General features: G+C 40.8%; 1 protein-coding gene across 5 annotated transcripts in view; it reads right to left on the bottom strand.

Annotated features, from left to right (window-relative positions):
* LOC126409092 (adhesion G protein-coupled receptor L2-like) overlaps nucleotides 1–2,469 on the bottom strand; it is a 115,791-nt gene extending 113,322 nt beyond the window's left edge. For 4 of the 5 annotated variants that reach the window (XM_050075003.1, XM_050075006.1, XM_050075007.1 and 1 more), the window contains exon 1: nucleotides 1,879–2,469. The gene's annotated coding sequence lies outside the window, so the exon portion shown is untranslated. The remainder of the gene's footprint in view (nucleotides 1–1,878) is intronic. The other variant, XM_050075004.1, reaches the window with a different exon arrangement.
* Between the last annotated feature and the right edge of the window lie 18,070 nt (nucleotides 2,470–20,539).

Raw genomic sequence — 20,539 nt, 5'->3', positions numbered from 1 at the left:
TCCCAATCCACACGAAATCTGCCTCCAACACAAACACTTGCTTCTCACACACACACACAACCAACTGCAGTGTCCAGCAATCCTGTCAGAAGCCTCCACCACCACCACCACTACCACCAACAGCAGCAGCAACACTCTATCAGAACAAAACTGCTTAGAGGAAAGGGGGCTGGTAGCTCAAGTTCTCCCTATTGAAATGCAGACACTTTGATATGGAAATTGGCAGTTACAAAAAGCCGCTAGAATTCACACTAGCATGCATTGAAACCATTTGCGCAATGTGAGATGAGATGGCACTTCCTCCCAAGACAACACAGACAAATGGACCAAACCAGCACGTCTGGGGAGGGTGAGAGATGGAGTGAAGGTAGAGAGGGTGGAGAGGAGGAGGAAGAGGAGGGAGAGCATTTGTCTACCCTCTCCTCTTTTGAATTCCTACAATCCACTGTCCCAGCATTTGAATCAAGAAATAGCCTGAGCTGAAATGCAGAGGATTTTTCAGAGTGCAACATCAACATTCAGCAGTAAAACATCCCATTACGGCCCGTTGGCATGGGGATAAAATGACCTTTACCTCTTCAGGAATCACTGATGGGTATGTCAGCATCAGGCAGCCACATTCACCCCAGCCAAGGAGACTTTTTTTTCTCTTTTTTTTTAAATCTAGTCCTCCAAAATGGCTGGCATGTCAAAAACTTCTCCGCCACGGTCAAAATATACCCGGATTTGTCTGGTGGCGAGTCAATTTCGCACACACTGTGCATACGTCTTATATAATGTTGCAGTTCTCTAAGATCAAAACTGAGCAGCTGAGTGCTTTCATGTCAAAAAAACAACTGGATTTGAAAAGAGTCGTCATCCATACTTCCCTGTGTGAAAGCTGTTATATAAGTATATGCAGAGGGGAAGCTCTCAGTTTCCTAACTTGTCAGTATGGCTTATATAAGGTTGCAGCACTATCCTGATTTGGCACTGACAGTATGGATTATGTGTAAATGTTATTTAACCTTGATATTTCAGTCCGCCACAGTCGTGCTCTCCTGGGGTTTGGAGCTGAAGTCTATGCGGCCCTATCTCTAAAAGCTTCACGTGAGAATGAGATATGGCTCCCTTCGCCTGTAAAAACTCTATCCGTCTATGTGTGTGTGTGTGTGTATAACTGTGTGTGTGTGTGTGTGTGTCCCATCATCACACATGGCTGGCTCAGGTCTGTGAATTATACATGCTCTGTGAAATGATCTTATTTTATAGCCGCAAAATGGAGAAGTAAATGGAGACAGTAACTGACATCCAACTACTTAGCTCCTGGTGTCCTGGAACAGGGTGGAGATGTTTGTGTGAGCTCTTTTCTTTTTCACCACCGTGTTATCACGCTGATTATCACTGCTGAATATCTTATAAATCAACTCCCATTTGGCTTTTTACAGGCTTTTGGTTCACATCCTGGACCTTCTTTGTCACACTGTGCACCTCACACACAAGAGAAGAGCCAACATCTGAGCACATCTTGAATAAAAGCATTTTCACACATTTTTTTGTATCATGAGGTGCAAATGCATCCTTCAGTGAGCTTTTAATTTGAGTCATAGACAGATGTATGCCATGAAATCCACATTGGGATGCCCCTAATAGCCGAGCAACTTCACATTAATCAAAAGTCTGGAGGCTCCAGACACCACAGAATAACATCATATACTATGGGCTATATATTGATCTCATCACAACAGTTTTGAACTGCTGGAGGAGCCCGTGGGCCCGTTTTCTGACATTTGCCTTCTGATATCCTGGGAGTGTAAATAAATGGTATTGATTTAACAGAGGCATAACCCAGCATCTCCCCTGAAAGACTCAAAACATCCGCTTTTTAAGGCTACTTACTGTGGTACGCCGTGCCAAAATATGGATCCCGGCATGGAGTGTGAATTTCAGATCAACACCAGGAGCACCCCTCCTCTCCCTTTTTTCAGAAGAGGCCCCCAGAAACTAAGCAGCGGGTCGCACAAAGACGGCTGGGGCTCGGCTGCATGCTACACTTTCTTCACAGTGGGCAGACGGCGGGGTTTCCTGTAGCAGGTATCTGCTCCTCTTCAAGCCAAAACGTCCGGGACCGGACGGATAGCTCCATGGCGAGGGGTCTGTTCAAAAGTAATGATCGTTACTTCCCCCCTCCTTCCTCTTGTGCGTGCACCCAGGCTCCTTCCGACGGGAGCGCTACGGATAGACTGCATAAAAAAGGATCACTTCAAGGAGACGAGATGCGCCCCAGTCTCGCTACAAAATGAAACTCCGAGCACGTCAAGTCTGTGTGGAGGTCTCCAGCGGCCTGGATCATAGATACAGCCCGAAGAGGGGTAATATGACTTCTTCAGTCTAGCTTTCGGTGCGCTCCCGGTCGTTCCCTCTGCGCCTCATCCACACGCCGTGCAGACAGTCGGAGCTACAGCCGGACTGGAGGCAAACAAGGCGAGGAGAAACAGCGCACCGGTCCCCTGCTCTGCAGCAGCTGGCTGTGGAGGGCGGCGCGCAAAACCCGGAGCGGAGTCTGTGCCAGGCGCGGAGCGGATCCTAATGCTAATTATGACAGCCCGCATAAAGGCTAATATTAAACCCTTATCTCATGTGTGCGCACATTTCGTGCATGCGTCCAAGCACAAACATGTTGTGCCGTTTTCCTCTCCGAGCTCAAACAAACCCACGGTGCACCGTGTTTTAATCAGGATTCCCTACTGTTTAATCAGGAGTGCAAGAAAAGGTGCAAGGCCATTCATTACCAAAAAAACACGTTACTGATAATTAGTATTTTAGGATAAAAACAAAAAATAATGAGGCTGAAATAAGACTTGTTTTTAATTGGGTGAGTCTGCGCATGAAGATAAAGCAGAATGCATCAAGGTGATAAGAAAATCACTTTTTATCAGGAGCATTTGTTTAAGGAGAAGTACTCTATTAAACAGGGTCATAATACCGGAGAGATTAATCCTCCTTTCTGCTCTTGAAACTCTTCTGCTTGCTGTTGTATTGAATTCAGCATCTAATCAGATGATGCAAACAGCTGCAAGGTATGGGATATACATACAGGGGTGTACATTATATTTAAACATCTGGGGGAGGCATATGAATCAGGGAGGTAATATTGATTGTCAAACATTCACCCTGCATTCAAGTGGTGTCAAAATAATCTGAAAAATGAGTTCCTGACTGGGAAAATTCAAGTAAACTCCCCCTCAAGTTGAAGCAACTCAGAAAATCAGTGAAAACTTTGGTGCAGGAGATGCCAAGTTGACTTTATGTATGCAGAAATATGGTGGACGAAAGAAAACTTTTAATTAAATCACATATTGTGTGTCAATTTTTTGCACACATGTAATTTGCAATATGGTATTAGGTTGTAACCGTTAGTTGCTGTCCACGTAGAGTGACCGAGATTAGTTAGAAAAATTATTTTTTAGTATTTAGGGGATGTACTGGTGCTGCAACAAGTTCGGGACTAAATCACTTTGTAAGATACAGCTTCAACTGATATCAATGTGTTTAAAGGAAATGGCCACTTTAGAATGAAAATACAGACAGTACTTACTCACCTTCATGCCGACAAGAAGTCCAGTGTAGTTTTTTAATCCACAAAACTTGTTCAGGGTATCGGAGGATAACAGCTAGCCGGATTTTTCCAAACACTTGAAGTGCATGGAACCCACGTCCAAAATCATTTTGAAAATGTACCTCCACTAATGCTTTTCAAAAACGTCAGAATGACTCGTCCGTCGTAATCCAAGTGCCCTGAAGCCGCGGCATGCAACATTGACTTGAAAAGACATAATTTACTCCACTTTTATAGCATAATTTCTCACCGTGGTCAGTTAGCCTGCAACTTGCAAGACTTGAGAACAAGAACGTCTCTGAACGTTCTCGAGTCTCGCTTGAGAACAAGAACGTCTCTGAACGTTCTCGAGTCTCGTGTGAGTTGCCATGTAAACACAGAACGCTTGCAGGCTAACTGACCACGGTGAGAAATTATGCTATAAAAGTAAAATGATATCCTTTCAAGTCAATTTTGCATGCCACGGCTTCAGGGCACTTGGATTACGACGGATGAGCCGTTCTGACGTTTTTGAAATGCATTATGTTCCATGCACTTCAAGTGTATGGAAAAATCCGGCTAGCTGTTATCCTCCGATACCCCGAACGAGTTTTGTGGATTAAAAAACTACACTGGACTTCTTGTCGGCATGAGGGTGAGTAAGTACTGTCTGTATTTTCATTCTAAAGTGGTCATTTCCTTTACATGCTCTGAGCAATAAAATCTTCTTTGTAGCGACCATGTTGTTTCCACATTACGACTTGATGCTCATGAACACACCAAAGTAAGAAGAACGACTCTCCAACTCAAGAAATGGGACCATCGCAGGAGCACATGAACGCAGCAAAAACTTCCCTGCAATCTGGTGAATTTTTAAGCACCAATTTGCACCTTTCCTGCATCAATTTCAGAAGAAAATGTCTCATTTAAACAAAGTCCTCCAGGCTTTCTGACCATGGAGTAAACTGTATAAATATTGGAAGAACAATTCCACTATTTCTCTGGGGCTTTTGGGAGATCTTGGGCACCTGATCCCCTCATAGCTGGCTCCTTATCCTCTGCTAGCAAATACCAAAAAATGTTTGTTTTATTCAGAATGATGACTGCAAAGAAGTTAATTTTGCAAGTGTGGAAGATGGACTCTGTTCCTGCATATGATGTATGTTTAAATAAAATGGCAAACACAGGTGTTGTGTTTGATAAGATTTCAGACCCTGTACTGAAATTCTTTCAGAGCAAAAACTAATGTAATAATATTTTTTAGATGAAGCACCTTGCTGTGTATAGTTTTCTTTTTCTGTATGCGTAATTTTTACTGCTACTACTCTGTACTAATCACTCTGACTGTGGCCACTGTTACATTTGATGTGCTGTGCCTGTTGGCTTTGTTCTTCCTATGTCTTTTCAATGCTCTAAAAAAGCAATAAACATATATATAAAAAATAAATAACTCAATAAAAATCCTCTGCTACTTTCATGTATTTTTTGTAGGGGAAAAACCCACATGCTCAAAACACTAAGCAGGACATAGGCATCCCCCCAAAAAAGATCTACGCCTCTGTATAGGATGAGTGAATATACAGTTGCTCCAGTTTATCACTTATGAGGATTTTCATTGTCTTAATGTGACAATAAACATAATATCGGTGGGTTTGAAGGCATCACTTTGGACTTTAGGAAAAGGCTTTTCATTACTTTCTGATATTTTTCTGATCAAGTGATATCTTGATTCAGCAAAAAAATGGCAGATTAATTAAAAATGAAAACACCTGTTAACTGAAGCCCTATAGTGTGTAAAATGCATTCTAATGAGAGATAGTAGGAAGGGATGTGACAAATGTTATTATATTATACAATATGAATAATAATCAACATGGTGTGCAACAGAAATGAATGCAGCTAGAATATGTCAGTAATGTAAATGTGAAATGTATGTGTACAGAATGAAAAGAACCAATAAACTGAGTGTACAGTAGAAAGACTCCAGCTATGTTACGTACAGCAACATCAGCATGCACGTATGCAAGATGCACAGTGTATAAAAATACATTAAAATACATGCTGGGGGGCAAGGGCAATACACAATCCCTAATCCTCAACCTTGCACAAAATAAATTCAGTCGTCATATTTATACAAACTTGCACCTGAACCACCCTCAAACACAGAGATTTTCAATCAGTTCCTCAGAACAGATGCTGATGCACGTTGTATGCAAACATTCAGTGGCCATCCATATGTTCACGGCGAGAAATTTCAACGTTCAGCACCTCGCTTTTTAATTTTATTCTTGTCAACATGGAAAAGCATGTGAAACAGGATTTGGACCACAAAATGTTACAATGCTCTGCTGGAATCTCATGGATATATTTAAATTCACTTCAGTTAACTTACAAAAATGTCACATTTAAAAGAAGAAAAAACACTACTAAATTAAAATATGACTCACAGAGCTTTTTGTACACAAAGAAAATCTCACTAGTTTGTATTTGTTTATCAAATTCAAAGTGCATTTTTAACTTCAGAGGTAAAAGACAGTTATGAATACAATTCTAACGACTACACCCCCATTATACTGTGTACACTGACGCTCAAAAGCTTGATTCTGAACTGTCACATGGCTGAGAGGACGACTTTATATTTTAGAATAGTCTTTTATGCTTTAGAAAATCCTCCTTAGAAATAGATTTTATTCTGTATGAAGGGTTTGTAAAAGCAGTATTTTTTTTGTACATGGAGAACAAAACGCAGTAAAATGGTTCAACCAGATTGACAATTGAAAGAGCAGAAAAAGACAAAGATACCTCTGAGCAACAGTTCAATGAGACTGGAAAAAATCACCAGTCATTGGTAGAAGAATCTGGAAGCTTAGCATCAAAACGCACGCAGATTTTAATAGGAACAGGTTCCTGTTTGTGTCAAGTGCACAATAAAGCCTATAACAAGCTGGAATTAAGAGGCAACATGTTGATTTAGCAAAGCTTTCCTTCAAACGTAAAGATAAACTATGCAGAATTTTTAAATGTATAGACTCATACAGAAGTACTCCCTCTCAGTTATCACTTAGAAGTGTGTGGTGGTGTATTTATCTGCAGAGACATTGCCCTCTGCTTGTATTTTCTTTGTATCTTATTATTTTCCATGCTCAGGATGTTTATAGACATGCTCCCCCTCAGCCCACAATCCTGCATAGTATACATGAAACAACAGAAATCGAAGGTTAGTTGAGGGTTAGCACTATTGTAATTGCATCAGGCAAGAACAGCTAAATATAGGCCTACTATTGACTGACAAATCACAGCTTTAACCTATTCAATCTAACCACTAAGCAGTCTGCAGAAGGAAAAATGGCTTCCCAAAATTTAGAGCACAATTGCCTTTCTTGTGTGATCGACGGTCACTTACACATTTCTGGACTCGAGAACAATTGAAGGTCTTTTTGGGGGGAAATGGTTACAACAGTATTCTCCTCTGTCATGCAACACTGTGGGGACATAACAAAATGGGAGTTTGAGTCATTTAATTCTTCGTCTTTTTGAGTCTGGTGTCTTGTTTTCTTATGTCAACTCAGCATTTTCTCAGTGGTAAGAAAATCTGTCAGCAAACAAACAGGCAGGCAAAAAAATGCTGAGTTGAATTGTTTACTATAAAACAACAGACTTTATACTTTATACTTTTCTTTTTTTTTTTGAGGACTTTGTGACATTTAAACATGTCCGCCAATGACATGAAATCATCTGTAGGCCTATTGCTGTCTCTCTTTCTCGCTTCTCTTCATACTCAATCCATTTCTATAGCCCCTTTTACACTGCCAGATTTTCTGCGAATGTTGGGCCGTTTTGCCGGCAAGCAGAGCCGGATTGGCGAGTTGATCTGAGGTGCCCAATTTTCCGCCTCGTAGGGTAGTCATATTGGCAGAACCCTATTAGTTAAAAAAGACAGAGGCGCCCTTCCACAACGGGAGGGGCTGTTGATGACTTGTGGGAGGAGCTGTTGATGACGCCGCACGTGCGTTATACTGCCAATGCTGAAAAAAGACTGATTGGGCTTTCCTGCAAATTTGCACAATTCCTGTTTAAAAGGGCTACTGTCTTGGTCTCTTTAGGCTATCTGGCTATGTCAGTAACTGATCCTTCGCTAAGTTCCAACCTCAGATGTAGACTGGCCAATCATAACGTAGCGTAGGTCCGACAGCAACACAGCTGTGCTCCATTGACTCTCATGCAGTCATTTCAGATTTCCTTCATTTTCCGGCTGGTTGTGTGGATTTGGAGCTAAATGTTGTGCCTGGGGCACATCGTGTATTAATGATACTTGTTACCTGGAGACGTTAAAAAAAGATATACGTTTCTTCCCTGTTCCAAAACCAAAATCAAACCCTGAAAAGTGTAGGGTTAGCTAGCTAGCTACTGAAGATAGCCTACTGAATGTATACACATGCTGCTTTTGCGTTTTAATGATTATAACAGTGAAACAAAGACCGACCCTGCTGTAAAGGAACCAGTGAAGGGAAGCAGGGACACTTTGCTGATATTCAACCAGCTGGGTGTCATCACAGTGTGTGAAGATGAATGTAGTTTGACTTCCACGTGGAGATTCCTGTCTGTCTGGCTGTAGTTTGACTTCCACGTGGAGATTCCTGTCTGTCTGGCGGCAGCCAAACACCGTTCATCTGCACACACTGTGATGCCACACAGCTGGTTCAATATCAGCAAAGTTTCCCTTTATATTCATTGTCTTGTGTGGCGATCAGCAGTGATGTGGTGGTTCACTTTTACACTGTGATCTGTAGCCAATAGTTCGGCTTTAGCTTCTAACTATCTTTGTCTTTTTAACCTGTTGTTGCTGCTGAGTCAGTTTGACATCCTGGATATATCCTTTAAACACAGACTGTAGACCCCTCTGTCTGAATCACTCTTTCATTTTTCCAAAAAACATCATAATATTTCTTCAGGGAATGCAGTTAGCTACAGTGTGGGCTCCATGCTTACTCTGACAGCTTGACGGACTATCACAAAGGGGCGGAGCTTAGCGAAAGGTCAATTTAGAAACAGAATTCCAGAATATATTTTTCAGTCAATCAAACCATAATAAATAGAAGTCAGTGATATGAACAATAAAATCAGCAGACCCACATTAAACCTTGTGCTTTTGGGACATAAGTACAGTACATGAACAAGTCCTGCAAATAACATATGACATCAGTTCGTCAATCTCTCTCCTCTCTTCCTTCTTAATACTGTTCTCCTTGTCATATATATTTCTCCAGCATCCACTGCAAATCCACTAAATATATACAGTCTATGAGCAAGACACGTGTCAAGAAGTGCAATGTAACCAGTGTAACCAACCAGAGGCAGAGACGGCGTCTTGCCAAGAAAAGCCACCAGTGAAACGGCAAGCAGAATGAACTGGAGGACTCTTAGGACTCCCTCGACTACATGCCACGGTGTGGCACCGGCGTCAGCCACATTACTTATCCTCTGTTTTATCATCCTTACTTTTATCCAGACCTCCACAGAAAAAGTCTGCTGTACTTCAGAGCTTTTCCAGAGACAAAGACCTTGTAACATTTGTGAATGCTACCACGCTACTCGATCAATTAGTTAACTTCGCTACTGAAAAGCTATTTGACCAAGAAAGTAGTGATGTTACCACCACACTGCTGAGAAATGTAGTTAAGCAAGTAATGTCACTACTTGTTGTTATGCTACTGCCCAATACTGATAGTTAGGAACAGATTTCGCAAAAGAACACTCATTTTTTAGTGGCAGAAACACCCCCACCAGTGTTGTTTGCTGGTGTCAAATACCGTTTCCCTGGGTAAAAGTCCTATGCTCTTTGGACCCATACACCTCCTCTATCATGCTTGTTAAACTACGGCCATTGCTCTGAGCGTCAAATAATGATGAAGATGGGTTTACATTGGAGTTTGTGGAAAGTCCTGTACGTCTAACACAGACGCTAAAGGACAGCCTTTAGGGCCCAAGTTTGGAAGCCCTGGGGGTGAGACCAGGCTGGACATGTACAGGATCGTACCCAGGTGTTTTTGCAAGTTTTATTTCATAAAGTACAAATCATGTACCTTACACATTTGCTTTTTCTAATGTTCTTGGCAGCCATTGATTTCTATATGTTTCTCTGTAATCTGATAAGCAATAATCCATCACAGTCAACAACAAATCTGAACTAATATTTGCCAGTGTTATGTTATTTTTGTGAGGTGAAGCAGGGCAGACAGAGAAACTGTTTTGTTAAAAAAAGTTTGTGCTGTCTGAGTGTTGACTGTGATGCGTTACATAACTCAAAAAAGCTTCAGGGGTTTGTTAGCAGAAATCTCAGTGAATATATATGAATAGAAACCAGTGGCTGCCAGGAGTGGCTGAATGAATACATTCAAATTTCTAAAATACAGTGAAGCATTTTGCCAACTGGTTGGCTTTGATGTAAAGGGTACATTTCCAGTAAATGTGCTGAACCATGAAAAGCCATGAAAAGCATGGTATCATCCTTTTATTTTTCACGTAAATAAGCAATGTACTGCACGGTGAAAGCAATTTCATCATATTAGCATCAAAATGTGTTTCTCACATATGCTCTGAATTCAGGTTGTCTTTCACATGCAAGGCTTTTATGCAAAATAATAAATATGCACATAACCGACCTGCACCATATCGATTGAATTCAAGCTGGATGAAGTTGAGTGGCTGATATTTATTCTTTAAACAAAGGCTTGGAGGACCAGAAAACAAACATTTCTATAAACTGCATAATGTCCTAATGAAATACTGTACAGATATTATTGTAACAGGAGAAAAAGACACCACAGAGTGCAAAAAGGCCAATATCTTGTCCTGCAGGCATATTACAAGTCCTCATAGGGATATTTAGGGACTATTGATTTTCCAGACTACGGTTTTATATCTTTGGTCATTATGTTTCTCACTGAATGTACGACTACCATTCTGGATATATTTATGTGCAGTATATTGCCACAGTTTCCACAGATGCTTGTCTTTAACTGAAGAAATCACCCATGATGCAAATAGGGCTTTTGTTGCATTGACTCTGCCTTCATATTTAAAGCACACCCATGTCTCCACTGTTGGTAACAATGAAAAAGGGGCAAATTGAATCCTGATATTACTGTCGTGAATGGAGACCAGAACTGTAACTGACTTGGCACCCCAAAAACCATGAAACTATAGCTGAGTTGACTGGAAATGATTCGGCTTTGTCGATGAAATTACACTTCAAAAGCTGAAAACCCATCAGGCTTTTACTGTAAGCTGCAAAACATTAGCATTAAATTGCCATTTGCAAACAAATATGATATAATCTCGATGACAAACTGGACAACAGCATGTTTGAGCACGGCAGATCCCCAATTATTTAGTCATGATTTGTTGACTGCTTCGGATATGCCAGCTGCAGGCTACATATTTTTCTGTCTTGCAAAAATGGGAACAAAAAGCCATGAAGAAATAAAAGTATTTCATAATGTTCTGATTTATTCAGTTGCCACATTAAGGCTATCATCAGAAACCATTACAACCGTGATAAGCCAAGGCAATGCAGCACACTAATGGTTCATGAAATGTGTAATGTCTACCTGTGCTTTACTACCAGCTGTGTCCTCATTGTGAGCAGAGGTGTTTGCACAGACGGCTTTCTGCTTATGTGGCATGCAATGTTTAATATGCCGTCTGAGCTCTGTCATTTTACCTCTAAATATCATGTGAAGTTTCTGTTGTCATTTCTCCACAATCGATGTACTGGAAGGAAAATGATCTGCCCAGCTGGAAGCAGGTTTATGGTAACATTTTCCTCAGGTTTCTAAAGTTCAGCCCCATGCAGCTTTTCTTTTGAACATGATATTATACTGCGAGTAGGAGCTTTCATTCTTCCCCAACACTACGCCTATTTTTAGACCCTTACTTTTCAGCATTGTAATAAAAGAGCTACCTCTGTGGTGCAAATTCAGACAGAGGACATATTTGCCTGGGAAAAGTCTGTCTAAGAACAAACACTCCATCGCCAAGTTTGGAACTATTAATGTCCTAAATATCATTTCTCCTCTCTTCCTCTCATGAGCCAAAGTACATAGTCGGGTCAGTGGTCTCCATTACACGTGGCTTCAATAAAAAACAGTCCCCTGGCCGCACAGGGGAAATGTGAATTTGGGTCAAATTCACCAGGTGGAAAGTGAGAGGATTAGTGCAGAGCTTGCATGTTTTCTGAGGCGTAGTTTTACATAATAAAGAATAGAAGAGCAAAAAGAAAACAGATGTAATGATGCTGATCCACTGGCACATATTCTTATTTAGAGAAACAATGTTTATGTATGGCCTACTACTGAAAGTGTAAACTTTCTATTTCATTTGAACTGACCCAGGAGAGCCCGGCTTGCTGGTGTTTTATTCATTGTGGTCAATGCAGTATATATGTAAATACACACAGCCGGCCCTTGTCTCTGTTTTTTCTTCCTCTTCTTTTTTTTTTTCCTGAGGACTGATGAAGTTGTCAGAAAGTGCTTGCCTATGCTTTTTTGCTGCAGCCTGTCATTCTTGTCTGTGTTCAGCACACAATCAAAACCCCTAGTAATGGCACAAAGGAACTAAAAAGCAAGACTCAGTTTTGCTGCTGACTCATCTAAAGAGTGTAAATAAATTTCACTGTGAGAAAGATCACACTTTATCATAAGAACAGACTCCATGCTGTAAATTATAGGTGTTTATGAGCCTCCAGTTTAATCCACATTGAAATTATAGCAGCACCCAAACAACATGCTCCCTTTCTCCTGTATACTTCCCTCAGTTTTGTCACATTTGACCATAGCTTTTGCTGACTCAATTTGTGTTAATTAACACTGGGGAGAATAAATGCCATCCATACCTGCACATTACTTAACCTATGATTGCTCATGATCACTACTGCTTTTCTCTGCAGTATGGCTGAATGTAGGACAGAAACAAACATCCTACTGGCTCATCTTGGTCAGCAACGAATAGGGGAGAACAGGGTTGGTTGTCACCATTTTGCCTTTCATTTGAACCGCTAAAAACTGTATCCCTAATAGATTCCCTTTCTATGTGTAGTGGAAGACTGAAGTGTCAGGTATTCAATTCATTCTTTATTTCAGACCCAGGGGGATCCATATCACAATAAAAAACACAGTATAAAGACAGCAGAGTAAAAATAAGAAAGAAAAATAACACACAAGAAAAATACAAAGCCTTCCACAATGTTCAATGTCTAACATACAGACATGTTCGCCAATGGTTCCACAGTTTGGAAGAAAATCTGACAGAACTGCGTACAGGGTTAGCCAAAACAGCGATTAAGTCGTTTTCTGACTCAGATGCCCTACACATAAATCCATACACCAGGTTACATAGAACAGCAGAGCAGGTAGGTACCCCGACACTAACAAACATATGGCTTGCACTTGAGCTTCTTGAAGCTCTCAGCAGCAGCCTCATGCTGTCATTATAAGCCACTGTGAGTTTTCTAATGCTGCCTTGTTTATAACGACACCACAGGTAGGCAGTATACAAAGGTGTACAATACACTCTAAAGAGTGAGATCTTCAGATACAGAGCACATGCTGAACTTACGACACAGCACATTCGCTTGGGCATACAGCTTCCGACTTTGCCTAAAGATATCCTTGTCATCAGACAGGTCACTTGCGATAATATGGCCCAAATATGTAATCTCACTGCACACACTGAGTGCAGTGCCAGACAGATAGAGGGCTAGAGACATAGAAGGTTGACTGTCTGTCTTCTCTACTTCTGACAATCATGATCTTACTCTTTTTAGCGTTGCATTTTATATCAAAATCAGCACCATACTGTGTGCATATTCTCAGAAGCTATTGGAGACCAGCACTATATGGGCTAAAGATGACCAAATCATCTGCGTACATAAGGTGATTAATTGGTGAGTCACCAACCCTACAACCTGTACCACATGCATTTAAAATAAAAGACAAATCATTCATATACATATTAAAAAGAAAAGGAGACAAAATTCCGCTCTGGCGAACACCATTGGTCACATGGAAGGGAACAGATGTTACATTCCCCCATCGCCCTCTCATTGTCTGATGCGAGTACCAATAAACCAAGATTCTAATTAAAAAACCAGGGACCCCACTTTTAGACAATTTTAAAAATAATTTCTCATGATTTACACGATCAAATGCTTTAGAAGTATCAATGAAGCACATGAACATTGTAGAATTTTGCCTATTATATTTATCTAAAAAAGGGCATAAAGTGAACTTACTATCCTTAAGTTTATTCAGTTCAAAAGATATGGACTGTCAAAAATGTTTTGTACACTTGTGGCAACCATTCTCATCGTCTGGTTGGTTGTCCCTATGTTTTTTAACGGGGAAAACGTATGAAAATGGAAGCAATCTAAAAAATGACTCATGGTAATAACTGTTTTATTAAGCCTAGTTCAGACCAAAGACTCGCAACAAGACAAGCTGGAACAGGCATCTACCTGCAATGCATCATTCTGCAACATTCTAAAAACCTGCCGGTTCACACCAATGCAACTAGATGAGATGGTGTATCATCTCTATGCAACAACTCTCATTCTGATTTCCAGCTTTTCAGACTTATTTTGTGGCTGAATATAATTTGTAGCTTCTTAAAATATAAATGAAGATAGTGATAGTGAGATACTGGCCACAGTTGCATTTGTAGTAGTGATGAAACGGCGAGAGCATCAGATGGACTGTATTCATTATACATCCGCCACAATAATATAAAAATTAATCAGTCAGTGAGAATGTGTGTGTTTGGGGTGGAGTATAAGCACACACAGGGAGCAGCAGCAGCAGCAACTCACAGTCTGACACCAGCACGCCGTGAGGATGGCGGGGGCTTGGCGAGGACAGAGCACCTGCTGCAGCAAGCGAACACGCTGTCTGCGGTCGTTCTGATTTGACCAGCGGACTTCACTACAAGCCGACTGGCTGTTGAAACAGGTGACCAGCCTTACATTCTAGAAACAGCTGCCAGCGATTTGACCAGCTGAGCTGCAGGTGACACCATCAGCAGCCAGCTCAGACCAGCCAGTTCATACTGCTGCAACTTTTCTCCACAACGTTCTCAAACGGTTTCATCTCGTCGCGAATCTTTGGCCTGAACTATGCTATATAAACCCACTGTGCAAAAGCCTGGAAGAGAATTTTGACATAAAAACACTAAAAGTCTTACTCCTAAAATGACCCTGTTTATGACCTCAGACCTCAATTCTGAACATGTCAGTACCAACCAAGTAGCAACCACGCCAAAAACCCAACTTTACAGCAGAAATAAATATGTTTACAGCTTGTACAAAAAACTGTTCTGGTCTCTATAACTAATTTCAACATTCATGACAACTGCACAGGGTGTGAATTTTTATATAACTCACCTGTCTATATTTTATTATGGCTTAAAGTTACACATATTTAAGGGATTTGATTGACAGGCTGTCTAGAGATTGTGTACTCAGCTTTTCACTCAGATCCACCCCTTGCTCCTCCACAGCACCAGTCTCTCGCCCAAATACGGTCACTTATGGCTCCAAAAAACCGAGATGGTGATGACGGAAATGCTGAATTCGAGGCTACAAAACAGGAGTCCACAAAACAGGAGTCCACAAACCAATGGAGCTACGTCTACAATGTGGTTATGTTGTGTTGTTATGTGAATGCATATTTTTATTAGTATTTTGGTTATTTAGTTGTTAATTCATTGGTATGTCTAATACACTACAGCCATTCCTTTGAAATTGTACTCCTGTTGCTGGTTCTGTAAAATGAGCTCCAGAAACAGCCCGCATGCCTCTAAAAACAAAGTCAACTGCACTCCTTGTGAATCCAAACTTCAGATGTTACATTGGATTATAGGAGTGATAATTAAATTTCTTTGGTGGCAGAGTTTTTGTGGTGTTTTGCAGCCACAGAGACCCCACAGAGAGACACAGTGTCAGAATTCAAGCCCCTTCACCTCTGCATGTTGTTTTTGATTTTGTCCTCTCGTGCGTTGTGTGTGTTCCCCCCCTCCCAATGTGCAGTTCACATTATGGGCAAAAACCTCATGTAATAATGTGGGGTGTTTCAACAAACATCCATGCGGTGAATAAGAGGGTAGCTGGGAATGCTGCGGTAAATATGTCTCGAGTCATTATTAGGTGGTTTTACTCATTAAGATCAAAAGCCACAAATTCAAAGGCGATCTCAGAGCTTAAAGGGAAAAGACGTGTATTGAAAAAAATCAAAATCAAAGGATCTAAAGTGAGTTTTTTGAGGATTTTCTATGGGATTTGATAAATGCTCTCGCTCCCCGCAGACAGAAACTGTGTTTGTTCTTTCTGCATTGAGAGTAAGCTAATTCTTTGCGGCATCCACTTCCCAGCTTATTGTGTGGAGTAGCTTTCTATAGTTTAGTAATCACAGGGCAGCTTGAAAAAGGGTGGGAATTATCATGATCTTGATGGTCTTGTAATGACGGTTCCCATGATGGAACAGGCTCGATTATAAGGCTCAACCGCGAGTGAACTCTACCACATTCACGATAAGACAATAACTTAATTCAGTGAGGACCGGGACTGGAATGCACCAGCTATTCATAAATCCATTACTTAGATAGTGTGTACCGTCTTTCCTAAGGTCTTAGGAATTATTAGATAGTTTCAAAGTTATTTAGCCTACTGCATCATGTTTCACCAATAAAAATTAAAGCATGTGTTAGCTGTTAGTGACTTGAATAATGTGCAAGTCAGTTCCCACCAAACATCTGGAGCAACTTCCAATCAACACACAAAACTTCCAAAGATCAGTTTTTGGGAAACAGCAGTATGTTAAACTAAACTGCTAATCTCTTGTTCTATTCGTACATGCATCAGCAGAAAGTTATATTGCTCATGCACTTTAGAATGAGTAGAGAAGTACGCTGACATAACTTGAACTTATCTTAATGTTTTTTCATTTGAGCTATTTGCAAAAAGTAATTTAAAATTCCCTTGTTTCTTTTGTTGCTAAAATAAACTTAAATGAAATGTAAAGTCAGGTATGTTGATCTCTTCTTTTACTTATCACTGTATGAGGGTTGTTTTAGCATTTGTACATTATTGTGTATATGACGTTTCTTGACGTAACAATGCTGTGGTTATTGTGTGGTTATTTTAGGCACAAAAGATCGTGTCTTGGCTAAAAATACCCGCTTTTGGTGCCACAATCATGGCTGGAAATCGTGCCGATGACTCGCTGTGAATCACCACTTTTTGGTGGCCCAATCTCAGCTGGAAATGGAGCCAACGTCTTACTAAAAGTCCCCTGCTTTTGGTGGCGCAATCACTGCTGGGAATTGTGTTGTTGAGCCACTATGAATCACCAGTTCTTGGTGGCACAATCTGAGCTGGAAATAGGGCTGATGTCTTGCTAAATATAACCACTTCTGGTGGCACAATCGTCGCTGGCACCAGTATTTCAATAAAAAACAACCAGTAATGTTGATTTTTGGTCCCAAACAGTGTTCTGCAGCATGGCAGCCATCTTCCCACCCACCATCCCCTCCACCTCCTGATGACAGTGTCAGCTCATATCCATGTGGTGTGAACCTCTTGACTTTAGACACATTGATATGATTTGCATAAAGTGTTCAAATGTTTTGTATTTGTGGTTTGCCTAAAGGTACAATGTCAGCATTGTCTTCTAGTGAATGGGCCACACAGTTCCTGGGTGTAGATACTTTGTAAAAACAAATATCTATGCAGGAACTGGTTTGTGTGGTGTGACTCATTTTAATTAAGTGAGTGTTAATGTGTTACTTTGTTTTATGCACCCATAGAGAAATATGTGCTTCTGAGTTAACAGAATTCATGCATTATAGAATGAAAGGAAAGTACCTAAGTATGCTGACGTGTCTGACAGTACTTATTAGCTTCATAATCCCAGCTGACATTGTTACTGAACAAATTTGTAATCAATGTGTCAGGTCAGAAATGTTGACCTCAATTCATTTTGCTCCTTTACATCTCACTAACAAGGAAGGCTTGAGCTAACATTAGCTACACAACAATTACACCTGGCAGTTACCAGATATAGAGTGTGACCCAAAAGTTAGCGTCACCATGGTTCCCTCAACAAAAAGCCAATGTGATTTTTCCAGTGGATTTTAAATTACTGCAGAAAAAAAGCTCTGTGGCAAACAATAGTTCAACATACTTGCATGTATTGTTCAGCTTGATAATTTAATGACTGACTGATATTAATTTTGAACATGTAAAACCAACAAAAGAAGGATAAAAACAAAAATATATAACAATAATTGAAATGGATGATAATCTATACAAAAATGATTAATGATACAAAAATTACATTTTCAAAAAGGAGTAGGAGGAAGTATACACTTAAGATTCTCTAACCCTTCTCCACTACTCATCATTTAATTCATGAACACACACACATATTTATATAAACATACATATACACATACAAGCATATACGTAAATATATGCATCCCTGTGAATTTACACACACATGCACACATGTATATGCGTTTATGCTTTGCCTGAGTTCTTTATCCAACTCATTCTTTACGAACAATCACCACTTTTGTGATTTTTGAAATGTAAATCACAAGAAGTAAAAAGCTAAATGAACTTTACCACAGTTGCATGACCTCAACGTCGCCACCACAACAAAGCTGCAAAGGCGGTATTCAGTGTTAGGACGTTTAATGTCCCCGACAACCTCTGTAGTCTCATCTAGCCACTTGTTAGCAGCTGCCTTTTTTGAGACATGTAAAAGATTCAAAATTCACCAGAGGGGTATTTACTGATGTATTTCATGTTGTAGAAGAACACTTCTTAAAGGATAACTTCAGTATTTTTCAACCTGGGCTCTATTTCCCCATGTGTATGTGTGCGTATGATTCATAGGTACAACTCGTTTTAAAATTGGTTCAGTATTGAGGGAGGCGGATGCAGCCGGGAGCCGCAAGATAGATATGGAGGCAAATGTGTCCCGTATAAGTTTGTGCATTAAAAGTGCTTTTTTCCGCCACTGACCGGTTCAGATCGCCAGTGCTATCTCTGTAAATAGCATACTAAGCGTTTCCCTGACAATTCACCTCTTTGATGCTGTGTGTGACGTCATCTCGCGAGAGCTTTGCTTGTTGCCGGAAGAAAACAGAGGAGCCATGCTGAGCGCCGCTCAGAGTGACGCTGGTGTCCCGGAGTACAGTTGAGCGTTTTACTGCATCGGTATCATGGCTGCATATTTACCCAATTTCGATTTCGTACTTTGAGCCCGAGTATACGGACGAGGAGCTCCTACAAATTGAAGAGCAGACGAGGATAGAGAGAGAGGGCCAACTAGCAGACGAGGGTGAAACAGCGGCTGCACAAACGCAAATCTCTGAGGACTGGTGGTGCTCCTGTGGTTGCTGTGATTCCATGCCCACAGAGGAAGAATGTCTGTGTTGAAACGAATGGGACCTGTTGCCCAAAATTCATGGTCTCGATGTGTCCTGGGATGATACAGAAACTACCAAACGCTGTGTAACTATGTTAGAGGATTTCCCCCTCTGATCAACAGGGCAGTGCTGGATACCTTTTTTCATGTGCCCAAAATAAATTGGAGGCGGCGGCCAAAACCACAGGGACCAAATGGTCAACTATCCATCAAGTAAGTTTAACTAATATGTCTTTATGCATGTAATACTGATACCTAGAATCGTCTCCGAGACGCACATTTACTGTTGCATACTTTGCCCTCGTATATATCGTACCCTGTTTTCTTCCGGCAACAAGCAAAGCTCTCGCGAGATGACGTCACACACAGCCGGGAGGAGGTGAAGGGTCAGGGAAACGCTTAGTATGCTATTTACAGAGATAGCACTGGCGATCTGAACCGGTCAGTGGTGGAAAAAAGCACTTTTAATGCACAAACTTATACGGGGCGCATTTGCCCCCTTATCTATCTCCCGGCTCCCGGCTGCATCCGCCTCCCTCAATACTGAACCAATTTTAAAACGAGTTGTACCTATGAATCATACGCACACATACACATGGGGAAATAGGGCCCAGGTTGAAAAATACCAAAGTTATCCTTTAAGCATGTGTTAACCACAGACCTTATTTCAGGCATCAGAACCAAACATCCATTCAAGAAACCCACTGACTTGTAGATGAGGGTTTTAGGACTCATTCCTGCAGCACTCTATTAATATTCAGTACAAATTAATCTCTGTGTAACATGTTGTGTGGTGCAACCAGATTAATTTAATGATTTGCAAAGACTTACATGACAACGAGGCTAAATTTGTACTGACTCTAACACTACCTGCACGTCATACATAGAAAAGTCTTATTACTTAAAATACATGTCATGTGTGGGCAACAGAGAAATAACTGCAATACGACTCCCTCAAATCTTTCTTTGCAAAAATGTATTCAAACAATACAAATAGCTAAAAAGCCGGCTAATTTAGATGCTAGTGTTAGTCACAGTATTGACAGCATACTCAATTATTAATCCAGGCCTTTAAATTTGCTTCGGAGGTGGCTTTGAATTTCAGAACCATACAGTATATTCTCTCTTCTGGAAGTTATGAAGTCCTCCATTTTTCCCCCCCATGAGACTTGTGCCGACTGCAGACTCCACTGACAGAAGTTAGATCAAGCATAGAAAGCGAATTCAGCTCTCTACAATAGATAAAATCTGACAAGCAACATGGATCCAGACTTGTCTCCACTCTAGATCTTTTTGGCTCACAGAACTTTGCCTTTCCTCTGTCCTTGGGACGTCTGTAAAAATGCTCTTATATGGGGGGAAAAGCACCGAACAAATAAAAGTAATGTACCAGAGTGACTGCTTTCCAGCTGTGTGATTTGCTCCAAAAATATCAGCATGCCTCAGCCCAAAAACAATATTATCTGAAGAAAGCATCTCA

Source organism: Epinephelus moara, chromosome 21, assembly GCF_006386435.1.
Source record: "Epinephelus moara isolate mb chromosome 21, YSFRI_EMoa_1.0, whole genome shotgun sequence".
NCBI lineage: Eukaryota > Metazoa > Chordata > Actinopteri > Perciformes > Serranidae > Epinephelus > Epinephelus moara.
The sequence above is the reverse complement of the archived record's forward strand: the minus strand, read 5'-3'. Positions and strand labels throughout refer to the sequence as shown.